This window comes from Medicago truncatula, chromosome 8, assembly GCF_003473485.1.
Source record: "Medicago truncatula cultivar Jemalong A17 chromosome 8, MtrunA17r5.0-ANR, whole genome shotgun sequence".
Lineage (NCBI taxonomy): Eukaryota > Viridiplantae > Streptophyta > Magnoliopsida > Fabales > Fabaceae > Medicago > Medicago truncatula.
Genome location: NC_053049.1, coordinates 18,167,421 through 18,181,413, shown reverse-complemented (window position 1 = coordinate 18,181,413; position 13,993 = coordinate 18,167,421).

Below are 13,993 nucleotides of genomic sequence, written 5' to 3'. Positions count from 1 at the left end.
TTCAGTTCATATAAGTCTCTGAAATTCAAGTGGTCAAACCTATAGTGTCATATTCATCCATCTTTATTAACCGTAACAAAAACTCTTCATACATTATACTTTATCTTAATATCGTGAAATAATAGTTTTGGCTTAAATACAATTTTAATCCCTCTATTTTCAATCTTGTTAACTTTCAATACCTCATTTTCTAAAACCAACATTTTGGTCCCTATTTAAAACGTCAATGAAAATATATGGTTCTCCTCCTCTTTAGATGATGTGGATCACTCATTAATGATGTGGATCCTATATGGTATTACTTACATGATGTTATCATAAGACACATCATTTCCACATCATTAATATTTAAATTAAGTGGAAAAATTTAATAATTACAATTTAAAAAAGAAAATCATAAAATAAAATGGTTGTATAATTGAAGAACCCTAACTTGCTAAATCCCCAAATTGAAGCAGTCCTTAATCCTTCTTCCTCCCCAAATTGAGTCGTATACGCAACTTTATTTGAGGATTGTTCATGAGGATAATGGGGTTATTAGTGCTTATAAATTGGAGAAATATTTATTGATGTGGATCCTATTCTTGTCATGGGCTGCTGCTGGAGGTGAGGTTATGGAGGATTATAATGATGTTGTGTCCACGGTATTTTAATACGAAGACGAAGATGATTTGTGGGAACAAAGGGATTAGTGGTAGTAAGGCTAAACTTATGTTTGTTCAGTTTGTGTTGGAGTCTTTGTGGCAGGTTTGTCACGGAGAACTTTATGGGTGAAAAAGGGTCGGTTGATAAGGTTATTAAGTCTTTTAATTTGCATGTTTAAGCACGAGAGTCTTTTAATTTCTCCTTTTCTTTTCCTCCAACAAAATTGTATATTCTATATTTAATCTTTCATGGGTATTATCAAAGCTGTTCAAAGATCTATGGTAGTGGTTGCTTGATATAGGTTCAATTGATTAGACACATGTGTTTAAGACACAAGTAAATTTGCCTTTTGTGACATAGCTAGTAAATTTGGCTTATGTGACATAGCTTGAAATTGATTAGAAAATTAACTGTAAGGGTGGCTGTAAGAAGATTTGAAGCTTCGAAGCAATATTTTAATGGGGTAAATAAATGGTATTGAAGAGATTAAGAAATTGAAAACCATGGAAATAACTCAAGGAGCGTGACCATACCATTAAAATGGAAATTTTGTGTAGTTATCTGATTTAATCAAGGAAATTAGGATCGATGATGGAGTAAACAGAACACTCAATGAAGAAGAAATAAAATCATCTTCAACAAAAATAGATACACCAAAGTTGCATGAAGCCGTTGTCCTCTGTAATTGAGGGTGCATATCATCATCATACTTATATCTAATCTTTGTTAACATTGCTAATGACTTTGCAAACCCTAACCCTAAAGTTTTTGGCTCCAATTCATTCTAGCCATTGGATGGATCAATTTTAATCTCCACACAATCTATTGGAGTGTATTTCTCATGCATACATGTTTCCAATGTTTTGTGCTTACCTATGCTCATCTGTCAACCTTTCATATTTCACTGCCTTCATATCGACATTAAATACTCAGCCTCCAATTATATTGGAAATAACAAACAGTTAATGTCGTTTGTTTACAATATATCACGCGCATCACATCAAAGCCAAATGAATGTAAAGAAAACCTCAAGTTTGTTCTCAATTTTACTCTCAAACCATATAACCCTTCTTCACTGATTAAATCTTCTTCTTTTGGAATCATTTATTCTTCATTGATTCTCAATTTCTTTCCCATTCCAACGTTTGAGATGTTTCAATTTCTTCTCTTTACCAAAAATGGTTCATCTATTCCTTTCATCTTCTTCTCCTCCGCTACCGTCTCTCCCTTATGGACCTATAGGGTTTACGTTTCTTCATTTCTTTATCGAGTTTTGCATCCATCGTAAAAAATCAAGGTAAGGAATTCTTCAAATTTTAATGCTTTTGTAAACAATTTGATTAATATTGATTTAACCATTCTCTTTTTCTACGTCATCATTTTTCAACTCCAATGGCTTTGGACTCGGTGGCTGATCCATAACTCAAAGTTGCAGTGACGACCCATTTCAGCGACGATTTGATTTCAACCGTTAAGCTAATGCTTAGATCTGCTTCTTTTATGGTATTAGATGATTTGTTGTGAAATTGAAAGTGACTGAATCATTGAGGAAACGCAAACCCATGGGCGACCGCAAATTTAAAGTCATGTTAAGAGTAGTAAATCATTTTGTAATCTAATGATCAGTGCTATAGTAATTTAAATTACTTCAAATTATGTGGTCCAAAGGAAAGAAACTAATAGAAGGTATGTATGTTCTCTCTATTCTATTTCTCAATCATGGTTGTGTGATATCCAGTGACATGTGTTCATTCTTTTGCAAATAAATTTTCAGTAGCATCTGATTCAATTTACTCTTTAATATGATTTTGTTATCTCATGACATAGACTGTTTGAAGGTAGAAAGTAATTTTAATAATTTTGTTGCCTCATATTTACTTTCTTATTTAAAGTTTGGCTTGATTTACATCGAGAGAGAGGCAAGCAGTTGCCTATATATTGTTACTTTCACTGCCAATGTGAATTTAGTGTCAGCCAACATTAATGAAATAATCAGTTTGAGTCGTGAATTTTGTTCATGTTACTTTTCTCTGTCACTTCTTGCACTATCCATCTATTTTCTTTTAAAAAGTTTCATGGTCTCTTGGTTTCTTGAAATTCCAAGGTTGTTCTATCTTTCTTTCTTATTTTGTTACATTATTTTTTTAGGTCATGAATGATGAGTACAAACATTTTTCTGAACACTTTATCCAGATTTCTTTGTAATTTATAGTGGTTAATGGTTTTCATGGTTGTTTAGTATTATTTTAGCATTTGATTATAGCCATAAAAGGAGCGATTATGAGTAGTTTATAATGAGCCTATCAGTATGCTTTCATTACATGCAGTTGAATTTTTTAAGATATTTAAATGAGAAATATTGATGTATAGAAATCTTCATGCATGCAACAATCAATGTTTTAAAAAGCTTTTTCACTATAGACAAAATAAGTGTCTGCATGGCTGCCAAAGGATTACTTTTCTTCACTATAGGAAAATAAATTATTTATGTTGAAAGACAATTTAAATTTTCCTTTTCTTCACTCAAATAGTAATTCTTTAGGCATTTTTTGTTATGGTAGGTAAGTGTAACAAGCCTTTAGGCTATTTGACATAGGAGATTTATTCGCAGCTTTTCAAGTTTATATTGTATCTAAATGTATGTAGAAATCATACATTTAAGAAAAAAAAGATGACGATGATGAAGAGAACATATATCACGATAAGTGATATTTTTTAATTTTAATGTATTCGATAGGCAGGTTATGGGGATTGTATCAACACCACTTGAAATGTAGTATATAAAGAGGTGTTCCAAAATGTGTGAAATTAGACGTAAAAAAAAATGTGTGAACAACTGTTATATGTCCTAAAAGATAACGTAGTTTATGTTGAATTGTTTCCTTATCTATGTAATGAATCATATTGCAATCTATTAGAGCGCCTCCAATGGTGAACTCACCTAAAGTTATTTTGTGGGTCCTACTAATGTCACATCATTTTGAAGCAACTCACTTATTTTTTACTCCAATGGTGCAAACTTAAAAACTCATATTGGGTCCCATAATTTTATCTCACATACTAATATTATATTGGTATTTATTATATGTATCACAACTCTTTATTCATGTTGGGCCCACATAATAACGTTACTTCAGAAAGTAACGGTGTAGTGGGGGACCCCAATGGTAAAACCAACAAAAGTACCATGACTTTGGGTACTCTAGACTGGCGGACCAAGCAAAATTCCAACCGCTGGAGGTGCTCTTAGCTTCTCCATTGTTCATGACCCATGCGGCAGCAAGCAATTGTGTAGGCGGTGGGACTATGATTTTATATTTATTTATTTTATTTTTTATGTAATGAATATATTCGGAACTTTTTTAGCTTCTCCATTTTTAATGTCTCGGGCGGTAGCACGGGCAAAAGACCTAGTAAAAATCTAACAAGACACACTAATGAAATTAAGCGAGTAGTTAAATAAATAATGTAGAAGTGAATAAGGAGAAAAATCCATATACATGTGGCTCATAGTAGCGTTTGTCCGTGACTTAATATCAACGTCACCCAGATCATAAATGCGAAAGGAAAAAAATGTAGGCAACAGAAGAGAAATGGAAATATTGAGAGGAAAAGAGAAGTTTTTAATGTTGTAAGCAAAGAGAATATATATATAGATTTGAGAGAAGAACTGATATAACACATGCACAAGCATTATAAATTTAATTAAAATTCTTTTTTTTTAAAAGGAATTAAAATTCATTTACCCTTACATCATTTTTTGAAACGAAAGTTGTTGAAAAAGATTAAGAGTTGCTAGAAAAAATTTTAGTTTGTTTTAAGAGGATATGACTATTACATTAGACTTAGTTTCAAAATGTAAATAATTTTGTTCATCTACCCTTACATCTTTAAGAAACATAAATGAAGAAAACAGTTTATATATTTTGTAAATAATGTTTTTTACAACATTATATAACAATAAAAGTGAATCAAAGTGAGGAAACTTTGCTCAACAACATTATATAACAGTAAAAAGATCTTTTCTTTTTACTATTGTTTCTTATTTGTTCTTCAAGATGTATTGTTGTAATTGTCCTTGCATTTCTTAGTCTCCAAGACACCATTAATTAATCATATTAGCATACTTGGTCGCCAAGTCTTGTTACTATATGACTTTTTTCTTGCTTGCTCATCAAGATACGCAGTATGGCTTATGTCATCATCCTTGTCTTTTTCAAATGATTATCACATGATTGAAACAAAATGTTTGTTCATTTTCTCTTGCTTGTGCGCATGGCATTTCCTTTGTGATGCTTTATGGATTAAATGACTTAATTAACCTTTCTTGATTAATAATGAATCATATTCTTCTTGAAAGCTTGAGCATAAACATCCAAGGATACATGGCTTTAACAATGTGTGAGTTTTGGACTTTCCTATCCTTAATAAAATTCACTAAAGAGCACACATTAAATAACCAAATAAAATTATAATCTTAATTTTAATACAAGAGTTTGTTTATCATTTAAAAACAATTTCAAAGGGATTTTTGCTTCAACAATCTCCCCCTTTTTTGATTGGTGACAAACTTCTTGAAATTAAAATTACATAAGGAGGTTTAGGATAAAAACTCCCCCTTAATTTATGCATCATATTAATTTTGGGGCTCTCCCTCAAATTATGCATATAATATAAAATGATATGATTATAAGATGGAAAGTTTAAAAGCATTGATGGGATAAAACCGCAAGTGCACGGTCTTACCGAAGTAGTATGAAAAGAGTATCGTTCCGACAGGGAGTAGTTTAATTCAATTAACCTTTGGAAATGATTAGAGAAGAGAAGAATTGAAAGTTGGAGTTTTCAAACGATTGAAAATTAATAATATAAAAGGAGTCTTGGGATCGTTGGTTTCATCTAAATAACAAGTCGTTCACAAACCAAACTATAAGCTTATAATGTTATGTTAGACCTAATTTCTCAAGACAGTTTCTCTTATGTTCCTCTAGCAACCAAGCCTATTTCGCTGACTTGATTACTATTAGATTTTGGTTCCTCTAACAACCAAGCCTATTTCGCTGACTTGATTGTTATTAGTTCCCTTCAAGATCGAAACTATATGTCTCAAAGATTGCAAAGACTATTTAGCTGCCTTTGCAATCCTTGTCTAAATTCACTTGTTCGAATATCAAAGCTCCACTTTCGTTTTATGAATTGATATTTGGAATAATGGATAAACAATTATCAAACCCTCCACTTTCGTTTCCACAGTTTGATAATGGTTGATCCATGTTAAAGCGGTGAATTTAGATAAGAAATTAGGGTACCATAAGATTAAGGGTTAGAGTTTGGCTTGATTAGGATTATGTCATTTGGACTTATCCAACAATCCCAAGACAAGGAGAAGTCTACTCACTCATGTTCATCGTAGACATGGGGGAGAAGAGAGAAAGCATAAAGGTAAATGACAATAAAATAAAGGAAAAGAAAAGAACTTTAATTAGAAAAGCAATTGTCACTTATTGAATTCCAAGTAAAGATGAATATTTGTGATGGATGGCTACTCTATTTATAGCATACATTTGACTTAAAATCTAAGCAATTACATTTGGGCTAAAAATAGAGTAGCTTAAAATCTAAGCAAAAAGCAGCAAAAGGCACTCTGGAGGGTGGCACGGCCGTGCCAATGCTAGCACGGGCCACGCCAAGCTTCTAACTTTGGGGAGACATATTTTTGTCTCTCAATCTTCATATTTTTGCATCCAATCAGCTCCAAGTCCCTTTCTTTTGCTCCAAGACTCAATCCATCCAATATTCATTCCTGAAATAAAATAAAATGCAATTTGTAGTAAACTATCCTAAAAAGGAAATAATACTAATATAAAATAAAATAAAATCTAAATAAAACTAAACTAAAAAGCATATAAAAGTAAGCAATAAATGACTCATCAAGCATATAATCATTCATTTCATTAATCATAATAATTGATGATTGCAATTGATTCATAAAGATTAGCAGAAGCATGATATTAAAATTTCAGAGGATCAATTTGCTACATACACCATGTTTAAGCTCAAAGAAAAGATCCTGGAAATTTTTAACTAGCCAAAAGAGGAATTTCTTCCAAACACTAAGTACTATCTAGTTTTTCCAAAAGGTTAGGCTATTGTTCAAAACGAATTGCAGACTAATTTCAATTTTGAAAGCAAGAAATAAAAACAGAAGTACGAAAGAGAAATAGTAACAGACAACATACCAAATTTCAAGACATATTCTCCCCCTTTGGTCAACAACCAAAAAAGAAAGCGGTGTCAAGCTCAGCCTCAGCCTTAGGCTAGAGGTGCAGTGGGATCAGGATCAGTGGGCTCAACAACTGATGTAACAGGTAGAATGGAATACACAACATCAGATAAGAAGTGCTAGAGTAGGCAGAAAAATACCTAAGATCCAATTATCTATACAAAGTTTGTTGTAATCCAACCAAGTTTTGAATTATATCAGAAATGGTAGGTCCTCTTTCAACCATAAGATTTCCATAAGTAGGAACATGAGAATGTACAGGAGGTACCTTAGGACGACCGTCAGAGTTAGATGAGTTTGTGTTAGAAAAAGATGCATCAAAAAGATGGCGAAGATGGCGGCAGAGATGGTGGTGGTTCGTCCTCAACATTGAGTGATGGCATGAAGGCATTTTTTATTCTTACCATTTGTAGAAAAAAAATGGAGAGAAGAGAAAGGAAAGGAGGGTTCGGCGATGGAAGAGAGAGGAAAAGGAAATGTTGTATTTTTAGAACAAAAGTTTTTCAATACATAAGAGAGGGAAGAAATACAAATAATTAATAAAAGCTAATGATGAAAAAAATTAGCCAACCTCGTGAGAGAGAGAAGGTTGGGAAAGGTTAAAAAAAATTTATGTAAAAAGAATAATTTGAAAAGATTAAGAGTGAAGACACTCCAAAAAGAAAGGTTTTGGAGAGAAGTGACAAAAAGGTGGTTTTTAAAGACATGAATTTAAAAATATTGAACTTAGGTGTAGTAAATATATTAATCCTCTATTTTAATGTTGGAGAAAAATATAAGTACACTAAATAAATTATTCTAATAAAGACAGACTAATGACAGGTAATTTATATCTCAAAAAATTAAACCTATCTATACTAAAGGTTTAGTAAAAATATTTGCGAGTTGATTTTCAATATTAACGAAAATCAATTCAATTTCTCCTTTTTTGAACATGATCTCTGATATGTTTAGATTTAGAAAGATGAATTGAATTTTTAGACAGATTTATAGCATTGGTATTATCACAAAGAATAGGAATTTCTGTGTACCTTACTGAGTAATCTTCCAGCTGATTTTTTTATCCATAATACCTGAGAGCAACTACTTGCAGCTGATACATATTCAGCTTTAGTAGTAGATAGAGCAGTTGTATTTTGTTTTCTACATGGCCAACTGATGAGAGCTTGATCAAGAAATTGACATGCTCTGCTTGTGCTTTTTCTTTCAATTTTGTCTCCGGCAAAATCAACATCACAATATGCTGTAAGATTAAAATTATTGTCCTTTCCTGTTCATCTTTGTCTAAGCTTGAGGAAGGATGCATGGAAGTAGACATAATTTTTGCTTCATTCATTTTGTATTTTGTGAGAAGATCTCTGATGTATTTTTCTTGAAAAATGAAAATGCCGTCTTCTCTTTGTTTAATTTGTAAACCCAGAAAGAAGCGAAGTTCTCCCATCATGCTCATCTCAAATTCACTTTGCATGAGGTTAGAAAAATTCTCACACATTTTTTAGATCCAAAGATAATATTATCAACATAGACTAATCTTTCCTTGTTTCTGACAACCTTACCATTTTCATCTAGTATATCTCTGAACACCCATCTTGTTCCAATGATGGTTTCGTCTTGAGGTTCAGGTACCGAATTCCAGACTTTGTTTCTCTCAAATTGAGAAAGCTCTTAAGTCATGGCTTCAATCCATGATTGATTAGTGATAACTTCATTTATGGATTTTGGCTCTATTTGAGAAATCATAACCATGTTTGATTTGTGTTGTTATGATGATCTTGTTCTTACTTTATCAGCAGGGTCACCAATGATTAACTCTTTAGGATGATCAACAACTGATTTCCAGCTTGGACGAATGGATAGAGAAGATGAATTTGGTTCGTCTTCATCCTTTTGTTTTGATATATCAGAAGTTTGTTGATGACTAGAATAATGATGTTCATCTTCATCCTCATTTACACTTTGATTTTAGCTTTATCATTGTTGCCAAAAGTTACCGATCCTTCATCTCTTTCTTCAAAAGATAGAAAACAGTCTTTATCCCCTGTCATATGCCTTGAGCAACCACTCTCCAAGTACCAATGCCTTTTCTTGGTTGCCAACATACATTCCTGTATCAGAGGTTAGCAGTAACTTTGGTACCCATATAGATTTGGGTCCTTGAGGGTTAGTGTTCTTGAAACTTTTGTTTTTACTGTAACATTTGGATTCATGATGTCCAAATTTATTGCAGTAGGAACATTTTCTCTTTTTCTTAACATGACAATTTGATTCTTAATGGTTTGGTTTTCTACAATCATAACATTTTCTTTTGATATTTGCTTTCTGAAAGCAGTTATCCTCAGTATTGTAACACCCCGTTACCCAAAAGCGATTAAATAACAAATATTCATCAGAGTAATTCCACATACGGGCATGCTGCACGTCATTTCAAAATTTCTTAAATAGAAAATAAAACTATTTAGTCAAAACAACTTGATATATATGAAAACATAGCAGCGGAATAGTTTTCAAATCCATAACCTCATGAACATCCAACAACAGTCTATGGCATTAAAGGTCTTAGCATAAGTCAACAACATTGTTCAAAAGACAATAAAAGGTTCCACATCACAATTCCAAAATTTGATACATGGAAAGGAAAAACAACAATAATATAAATAATAATTTTCATCCCACGTATCAGAGCCCTAGACACGGCATTGAGCCACCACCAACTACTTAGGATCACCTGCAAGTTACCCATAGGAAGGGCAACATTTTCAAGCAGAAGGGGGTGAGATTCACAACAATAAATATAGATATTAAATCTTCAATTGAATCTAACACCCTATAACATCAAATACATCATCTTGCAAATATACATAATTAATTCACAAGCAACAACAACATCATCATAATCCACTTAACAAGTATGTATACAATGTACATATTCACCAACAACATCATCATCATCAAGTAACAACCACAATCAACGACTAAGACTCATGCAAATGACATGACAACACTGCTAAGACAACACCTTAGACTTCTCAATGGATGCAAATATGCATGTGGTACCAAACAGGACCGAAGCCCTCACCACTTTTGAATGGTTAAAGCATTCATCAGGACCGAAGCCCCCACCGCTGTTGAGCAACTAGTACTCCAGGACATGAGTCCTCTCCGCTGTTTTATGCATATGCAATGGACCTACTTGTGTATATCTACATACAACTGACCATGCCATGCAAACTCCATGTGACACCACTTAAACAACATGTATGATTCAATAAATAACATACATTTCAGTCATCATCAGTAATCATCAATCCAGCAATCCAATCATCCCAAATAATGCATAATTACATATAACCATGCTCAAAAACTACAACATCAAACACTACCATCCATACAAACAAACAGCACTCAGGAACTGTGCAACTCGCCTCCCGAGCACATCTACTCGCTATGGCGAGTTCACAAAACTACTTGCTCGCCATGGCGAGTTCAAGGCGAGTGAAAAATAGGTGCTCTCGGAAAAAATGACATTTTCTCACTCCAACTTCTATACTAAGTTCCCTAATCATCTTTTTAACCTGAAAATTGTTCCAGTCTTCATTATTATCATCTAGGTACCTTAAACCATCCCCAAAACATCTTATAACAACTTTTCAAAAATCAAGTTTTAATCTGGGTTACTCGCCATGGCGAGTTGGTCTGCTCGCGAGGCGAGCTATGAAGTTGCTCACTCGCCATGGCGAGCAAGGCTACTCGCGAGGCGAGCGATGAACTTCTGTACGGGCAGAAAACTGGTTTTTCCCAAAAATCCCATTTTTCTTCCAATCACTCCCCAAATCAGTTTACAGATGAGAAATGAATGTTTCTATGCAACCAAAACCAAATTCTAACATCAGAACAGCAGTATCTACCCCAAAAACCATTAATTCAATTTATACCCAATTCTTCAATTTCACTCCAAAACCTGTTAAACTCAAAATCAGACTTTAAAATCTACACTATTGAAGTAAACCTCACCCTTACCTTAAATTTGCAGAAGAAATGCACAGCAAAAATCAATTCTTGGTTCTTCCTTGGTTCTCTCTTGCTTTCTCCCAAAACTGGTTCTACGTGAAACTGATTCTAACTTCTCTGTATAACTTCCCACTCAAAAGTAACTCCCTTCTAATTACACTTAACTCCCCATAATTTCTATTAACTCCTATTAATTCCCCCAAACACCAAAATAATAATTATTTCATACTTATTCTAATTATTATCAAATAAACTATATAATAAAATAATACACCACATAAATCACCCAAAAATCACACATATATATAAATATATATATATATATATATATATATATATATATATATACACTCCACATAAATCACCAAACATCATATATAAATATATATATACTCCACATAATTCAAATTAATTAAATATAACAACTAGGGCGTTACAAGTATGACCATGTTTTCTACAAAAAGTGCACTCCTTTATAATTTTAGGAACTAAGACTTTTTGATCCTCTTTAGGAATAAAAAAGTTTTTATACATTTTTTGTTTCTTTGAAGTGTTAAAACCTATCCTTGCTTTATCAAACATTCCAGCTTGGGATCCCATAATTTTTTGAAATGTTTCGGTAGATTTAACAAAGCTAGTGATGTCATTAGTTAACTTTTCTACTTGAGTTTTCAAAGAGTTGTTTTCTTCTTCAAAAGTTTCACTTGTTTGTTCAAAAATGGTAATATCATTTGTAAGTTCCTCTACTTGAATTTTTAAGGAATCATTTTCTTTTTCACAAGTTTTCAGAGGTAAAGTATTTAAAACATATTTTTGTTCAGACAATTTGAGATTAGCTAACTTTAGATTTTGAATGGTTTGAAGTTATTCTTCATTCCGTTTTTGTAGCTCCTCATTTTGTTTCTTTATTTCAATAAGTTGATTTCTTTGAGATAAACATTTTTGAGATAAAGTTTCTGAATCTTTTAAGAGGTTATCAAAAATAATTTCTATCTTTTTCCAAGAAAAGCAAGAGTTTGAAAAAGTTACCTCTTCTGCATCATCTTTTGCCATGAGACATAAGTTTGCTTCTTCAACCTCTATTCCATCATTTGATTTCTTTCTCTGTCGTGGCTTATCTTTCATGAGGATTGATTCATGAGCTCTTAAAGAGCCTACCAATTCCTCAAGCTGAAGATCTTTAAGATTTTTAGCTTGTGTGATTGCTGTAACCATTGGTCTCCAAATTTTTTAAAGACTTCTCAGAATTTTTCTAACTCTCTCGTGGGTTGTGTATATTTTTCCAAGAGAGCATAATTCGTTTACAATGATTGTTAATCTTGCAAACATCTCATCAATGGTTTCACTTTCTTTCATCTCGAAGGTTTCAAATTTCTTAACTCCCATGTCTATTCTTTCTTCCTTGACATGACTTGTTCCTTCATGATGAATTTTTAAGGCTTCCCATATCTCTTTAGCAGTTGTACATTCTTCTACTCTATCATATTCTTCCCTGCTTAAAGCACATGTTAGAAAAAGTTGAGCTTTATAGTTTAAGAGTACCTTTTCGTTTTCTTCTTTTAACCATTTGGCTTGTGGCTTTACTACTGAGGGTGATGTTGTTGTAGCAGTTGTCATTGGAACAAAGTTTCCACTTTCAACAACAGGCCACATATGGCTGTCTTGAGATATTAGAAATAATCTCATCTTTCCTTTCCAATAGTAGTAGTCTGTTCCATCGAAGTATGGAGGTCTAATTAATGATCCTCCCTCAGGTACAAACTTTGACATTTTCTTCTTCCTGGATCTTTTCCTCTTACACTGTTAAGTGCTCTAGGCAGAGCTCTGATGCCAATTGAAGTGGAAGTAAATGTCACTGGGGGGGGGGGGTGTTGAATAGTGACCCTTTAAAAATTTCTATGTACTCTTTGAGAGTTTGAACTCTCAAGACTTTGCTTGGAGTAAGATGATTAGTAAAACAATATGTAATACTAAAATAAACAAAGCAGAAAGTAAAGAGTAGAGTTTAAGAGAGATCACACAGAGAAGTTATCATGGTTCCTCCAATATGGGTTAGTCCAGTCCCCACAACTTTTGTGAGATTATCCACTAGTTTTTAGGAGTTTCTTCCTCCTTTTTGCAATGTGCAAAATAGTATGTATTCTCTAAGCCTCACCCAACAGGCTTACACTAACACTCGAGCTTTTGAAGAGCTTGAGGCTATACAACTATGTATTCTCTTAGCCTCACCAGGCTTACACTACTTATATTATTAGCTTCATCAAGCTTACACTATAACTCAAGATTTTACAGGCTTGAGGATATACAATCAAATTGAGATTTGATGTTTGGATATAATTACAACTTTCAAGCTACTAAGAGAATGAGAGATTGTAGTTTGTAATACTCTTAAAAAGATGATCCGAAAACATGATTGAGTTTTGTAAGAGTATTTTTGATATTAAGATTGATTGATGAATTTATTGCCTGTATGTAGGCTTGTGATTGTATTTCAAATTCATACTTTCTTTGTAGAGAGAAAGCTTCTATTTATAGCCAGCTTTCAGCCTTCAATATCTGCAGCTGTTCATTCTTGTGTAGACACCATTGCTGTTGATAGGAATTGCAAAACTGCCATTGTCCCATCTTTTGTATGTTGACTTTGAGTTTGTCAGCCTCGACCTCAACTTTTAACATTAAGAGCTTGAGCTTGTCTTGGACCAGGAGCGTGTGTGAACAGTGAAAAGTACATGAACAGTAAAAAGATCTTTTCTTTTTACAACTGTTTCTTACTTGTTCTCCAAGATGCATTGTTGTGATTGTCCTTGCATTTCTTTGTCTCCAAGACACCATTAATTAATCATATTAGCATACTTGGTCACCAAGTCTTGTTACTATATGACTTTTTCTTGCTTGCTCATCAAGATACACAATAGGGCTTATGTCATCATCCTTGTCTTTTTCAAATGATTAGCACATGATTGAAACAAAATGTTTGTTCATTTTCTCTTGCTTGCGCACATGGCATTTCCTTTGTGATGCTTTATGGATTAAATCACTTAATTAACCTTTCTTGAT